The sequence below is a fragment of the Oncorhynchus masou genome, chromosome 24 (assembly GCF_036934945.1).
Source record: "Oncorhynchus masou masou isolate Uvic2021 chromosome 24, UVic_Omas_1.1, whole genome shotgun sequence".
Classification (NCBI taxonomy): domain Eukaryota; kingdom Metazoa; phylum Chordata; class Actinopteri; order Salmoniformes; family Salmonidae; genus Oncorhynchus; species Oncorhynchus masou.
The window spans coordinates 111,948,052-111,954,051 of NC_088235.1; positions in this window are offsets into that span (position 1 = coordinate 111,948,052).

Genomic DNA, 6,000 nt, shown 5'->3' on the forward strand with positions numbered 1-6,000 from the left:
TTTGTGGGTGTTTGTTTCCGTGTGAGCGTTTAGGGCCACACGGTACTGTTTTGTTTTGTTCACATCGTTTATTGTTTTGTTCCAGTGTTCAGTTTGTTTATTGAAAAGACATGAACGCTTACCACGCTGCACCTTGGTCCTCCTCTCTATCTCCAGACGACATCCATTTACAATTACTTCCTCCTTGCCCTGCAAGTGTCAGACGTCATGATACGTCTTCAGAGGTGTCCACTTAATTTGAGGGCTGAGGGGATAGGGTGCGTCTGTTAAGTGTTTGGAATGCAGCCAGTATGTGCGAAAGGTGCAAGGGGTAATTTAAGCACTGTAAGGGAAGCTGTAAAGAGAAATCACCTAAAAGCCACAGGCAAACAAAAGCAATACTTTAATCTAAAAGGTGACACCCCAGAGATATGAGGAAAATGAATGTGTGGCTTAGAGATAATCAGAGGACAAAGGGGGGTTGTCACTCAAACTGATAAAGAAATTCAAGGGTCCTTTCAAATTTGCGAAAATAAACTGTCAGAGGTGCTGTATGAGGTAGTACAGTGTAATGGACCGTATCGTGCCGTGGTACACGACAACAGGCTCAAACCTTACTTTGGGGTTGTTTCAAAGCATCAAGTCACTGGCACGGGGACAAGAGACTGAGTTGAGATGAGCACTGACTTATTTGTGCCTAGTCAGTCATACTACCCTTCATAGAAACACGGTACTCCTGAGGAAAAAGCAAGTTGCCTAGGTTACCCTTCGGGAGAAGGGTGGGGGACATTGTGAGACTGTGGGTTCCAGGGGATGCTAATGCCCTGGTGGAATGGGAACTGGACACTGTCAGGACTGAAAGCTCAGTCGAAGACACAGAGACTCGTACCATGCAAACGGATGTGGGAAGAGCCTGTAAGTCAGCATTGTTGGGAAGAGCCTGTCAGTCTGCATTGTTGGGAAGAGCCCGTAAGTCTGCCTTGTTGGGAAGAGCCCGTCAGTCTGCATTGTTAGGAAGGGCCTGTCAGTCTGCATTGTTGGGAAGAGCCTGTCAGTCTGCATTGTTGGGAAGGACCAGTAAGTCTGCATTGATGGGAGGACCTGTAATTCTGCATTGTTGTGAAGGGCCTGTCAGTCTGCATTGTTGGGAAGAGCCTGTCAGTCTGCATTGTTGGGAAGGACCCGTTAATCTGCATTGTTGAGAAGCGCCCATCAGACTGCATTGTTGGGAAGGACCTTAAGTCTACATTGTTAGGAAGAGCCTGTCAGTCTGCATTGTTGAGAAGGACACATAAGTCTGCATTTCATTGTTTGTCTACACCTCTTGTTTACGAAACATGGGACAAATAAAATGTGATTTGATCAGAACTTTTTACTCCTCCATGGGGTGGCCTTGTGAGTCCCATTGATCCTAAGGGCTGATTCTCATGACCCTGTCGTCTTACGGAAAGGTTGAGGGGCGGTTCCTGACTAAGAGCGATCCAAAACTAGCCCCTCCGTCTGATAACCAGAAGGAATGGGACACACCCCTAGCAGTGTAGCCGGGGGCGGCAGTGTAGCCTAGTGGTTAGAGCGTTGGACTAGTAACCGGAAGGTTGCGAGTTCAAACCCCCGAGCTGACAAGTTACAAATCTGGCGTTCTGCCCCTGAACAGGCAGTTAGCCCACTGTTTCCAGGCCGTCATTGAAAATAAGAATTTGTTCTTAACTGACTTGCCTGGTTAAATAAAGGTAAAAAAAAAATCTCTACCTTCTTACCCCCTGTAGATCTGCCCCTTGTGCAAATATCATCATCGTGCACCTCCCCTTGTTAAATAGCTATTTGTGTATTTTATTAGAAACACTGTCTAATACTGTAGCTCTGTATGGGATAGTATTGGGGTTGAGCGAGGGATACCTAAATGGTGGTGAGTTGCTTCATGTAGTGCAACTTGCAAACAGCACATTGAACAGATAGTGAAAGACAGGCCCTCTTCTCAGCATTGGAGGAGGCAGTGAGGAAGAGAACAGCCCATTGGAGGAGGCAGTGAGGAAGAGAACATCCCATTGGAGGAGGCAGTGAGGAAGAGAACAGCCCATTGGAGGAGGCAGTGAGGAAGAGAACAGCCCATTGGAGGAGGCAGTGAGGAAGAGAACAGCCCATTGGAGGAGGCAGTGAGGAAGAGAACAGCCCATTAGAGGAGGCAGTGAGGACGAGAACAGCCCATTGGAGGAGGCAGTGAGGACGAGAACTGCCCATTGGAGGAGGCAGTGAGGACGAGAACTGCCCATTGGAGGAGGCAGTGAGGAAGAGAACAGCCCATTGGAGGAGGCAGTGTGGAAGAGAACAGCCCATTAGAGGAGGCAGTGAGGACGAGAACAGCCCATTGGTGGAGGCAGTGAGGAAGAGAACAGCCCATTGGAGGAGGCAGTGAGGACGAGAACAGCCCATTGGAGGAGGCAGTGTGGAAGAGAACAGCCCATTGGAGGAGGCAGTGAGGACGAGAACAGCCCATTGGAGGAGGCAGTGAGGAAGAGAACAGCCCATTGGAGGAGGCAGTGAGGATGAGAAAACGTAATCTGCAAGTCCTCGCAATGCAAATATTGTTTAAAATAAGATGTAATTAACTGAACTAAAATGGTGATTGTGAAACTATGAATTATGCTATTTCTGTCTACACAGCAAGAATTTATTCAGAGGGAAAAAAACTATTTGGCGCCACCAGCTGTTCGTTATCCTAAACCAGGGGTTCCCAAACTTTTTTGGCCCACGACCTCATTTTGATATAAAAAATAATAATTGCGACCACAACCATGTAAAAAAAAAAGTGATGTAATCAACAGACAATGTATACTTTTCTCAATTGGGGGCTATGACAGTACTTTGATAGTATTTCAATCTGAAGGAAGTATAGTTTAAAGCAGTGACATAGACGTACCAGGCCCATCCACTCAGATTTTTATACTTGTTACTTGTCAGTGTTCCAAACGTGTTTTTACCTAAACATGCAAACACTAACAGATACAGTGAATTGCAAGCAGTCCAGTGGGTTAGTCAGATTTGATTAAATATAACAGAACAGATGAGCTAGAATGACATTCACTCTCACGGGATGGGTTGCCAAAAATAACTAACTGAAAGCCCCACCCCCAATAAGCCACGAATATGACTGCATTGAGGCATACAGTAGCAAAAAAAAAATGATGTGAACACTTTGGAATTACCTGGATTTCTGCATAAATTAGTCATAACATTTTATCTGACCTTCATCTAAGTCACAACAATAGACGAACATAGTCTGCTTAAACTCATAACACACAAATGATTGTATTTTTCTTGTCTATATTGAATACATCATTTAAACATTCAGAGTGTAGGTTGGGGAAAGTATGTGAACCCCCAAGGCTAATGACTTCTCAATATGCTAATTGGACTCAGGAGTTAGCTAACCTGGAGTCCAATCAATGAGTCAAGAGATGGTTGGTGAGAGCTGCCCTGCCCTAGAAAAAACACTCACAAAATGTGAGTTTGCTATTCACAAGAAGCATTGCCTGATGTGAACCATGCTTTGAACAAAGAGATCTTAGAAGACCTAAGATCAAAAATTGTTGACTGGAAAGGGTTAAAGAAGTATCTCTAAAAGCCTTGATGTTCATCAGTCCAAGTTAAGACAAATGGTCTATAAATGGAGAAAGTTCAGCACTGTTGCCACTCTCTCTAGTTGTGGCCGTCCTGCAAAGGTGACTGCAAGAGCACATTGCAGAATGCTCAATGAGGTTAAGAAGAATCTGCCTTCTGGAGTGGCCCAGTCAGAGTCCTGACCTCAACCCTATTTAAAATGCTGTGGCATGACCTCGAGAGCGGTTCACACCAGACATCCTAAAAATATTGCTGAACTGAAACAGTTTTGTAAAGATGAATGGTCCAAAATTCCTCCTGACCGTTGTGCAGGTCTGATCCACATCTACAGAAAACATTTGGTTGAGGTTATTGCTGCCAAAGGAGGGTCAACCAGTTATTAAATCCAGGGGTTCACATACTTTTCCCACCCTGCACTGTGAATGTTTACACGGTGTGTTCAATAAAGACATGTTTGTGTGTTATTAGTTTAAGCAGACTGTGTTTGTCTGTTGTTGTGACCTAGACGAAGATCAGATCAAATGTTGTGACCAATTTATGCAGAAATCCAGGTCATTCCAAAGGGTTCACATACTTTTTCTTGCCACTGTACATAACTGTGTTTCTATGGCTACATGCACCATGCCACTGCCGATTTCATTTGTTCATGTATCAAACAAGATGGCTCATAATCCAATGTCTTATCACAGTCAACACAGCCCCTCCCAAATTTCGGCAGGCCCCACCCACCAATGAATTTATGGCCACGCCATTGGTTTGAAGTGACTGAAAATGCATCACAACGGTATTAGTTCAGAAGATCATCAGGAAATATTTTTGTATCATCATCTGTGTAGAACAGGACATCATCATTGATAATGTTCATTATTCCCCCCCACAGTCTGATTTAGTACCTGGTCTTGTCCGCTCTGTTCTATTGAGGATTGTAGGCATCGTAGAGGGAAACAGAGAGTCTCGTCTCTCAGTGATGGGGTCATAATAATTTGTAGTTTAAATGTTCACATTTGTAAGAAGAAAACAGCAAAATTATTCAGCCCCCTTAAGTTAATACTTTGTAGCACCACCTTTTGCTGCGATTACAGCTGTAAGTCGCTTTGGGTATGTCTCTATCAGTTTTGCACATTGAGAGACTGACATTTTTTCCCATTCCTCCTTGCAAAACAGCTCGAGCTCAGTGAGGTTGGATGGAGAGCATTTGTGAACAGCAGTTTTCAGTTCTTTCCACAGATTCTCGATTGGATTCAGGTCTGGACATTGACTTGGCCATTCTAACACCTGGATATGTTTATTTTTGAACCATTCCATTGTAGATTTTGCTTTATGTTTTGGATCATTGTCTTGTTAGAAGACAAATCTTCGTCCCAGTCTCAGGTCTTTTGCAGACTCCATCAGGTTTTCTTCCAGAATGGTCCTGTATTTGGCTCCATCCATCTTCCCAACAATTTTAACCATCTTCCCTGTCCCTGCTGAAGAAAAGCAGGCCCAAACCATGATGCTGCCACCACCATGTTTGACAGTGGGGATGGTGTGTTCAGGGTGATGAGCTGTGTTGCTTTTACGCCAAACATAACGTTTTGCATTGTTGCCAAAAACGTTCAATTTTGGTTTCATCTGACCAGAGCACCTTCTTCCACATGTTTGGTGTGTCTCCCAGGTGGCTTGTGGTAAACTTTAAACAACACTTTTTATGGATATCTTTAAGAAATGGCTTTCTTCTTGCCGCTCTTCCATAAAGGCCAGATTTGTGCAATATACGACTGATTGTTGTCCTATGGACAGAGTCTCCCACCTCAGCTGTAGATCTCTGCAGTTCATCCAGAGTGATCATGGGCCTCTTGGCTGCATCTCTGATCAGTCTTCTCCTTGTATGAGCTGAAAGTTTAGAGGGACGGCCAGGTCTTGGTAGATTTGCAGTGGTCTGATACTCCTTCCATTTCAATATTATCGCTTGCACAGTGCTCCTTGGGATGTTTAAAGCTTGGGAAATCTTTTTGTATCCAAATCCGGCTTTAAACTTCTTCACAACAGTATCTCGGACCTGCCTGGTGTGTTCCTTGTTCTTCATGATGCTCTCTGCACTTTTAACGGACCTCTGAGACTATCACAGTGCAGGTGCATTTATACGGAGACTTGATTACACACAGGTGGATTGTATTTATCATCATTAGTCATTTAGGTCAACATTCGATCATTCAGAGATCCTCACTGAACTTCTGGAGAGAGTTTGCTGCACTGAAAGTAAAGGGGCTGAATAATTTTGCACGCCCAATTTTTCAGTTTTTGATTTGTTAAAAAAGTTTGAAATATCCAATAAATGTCGTTCCACTTCATGATTGTGTCCCACTTGTTGTTGATTCTTCACAAAAAAATACAGTTTTATATCTTTATTTTTGAAGCCTGAAA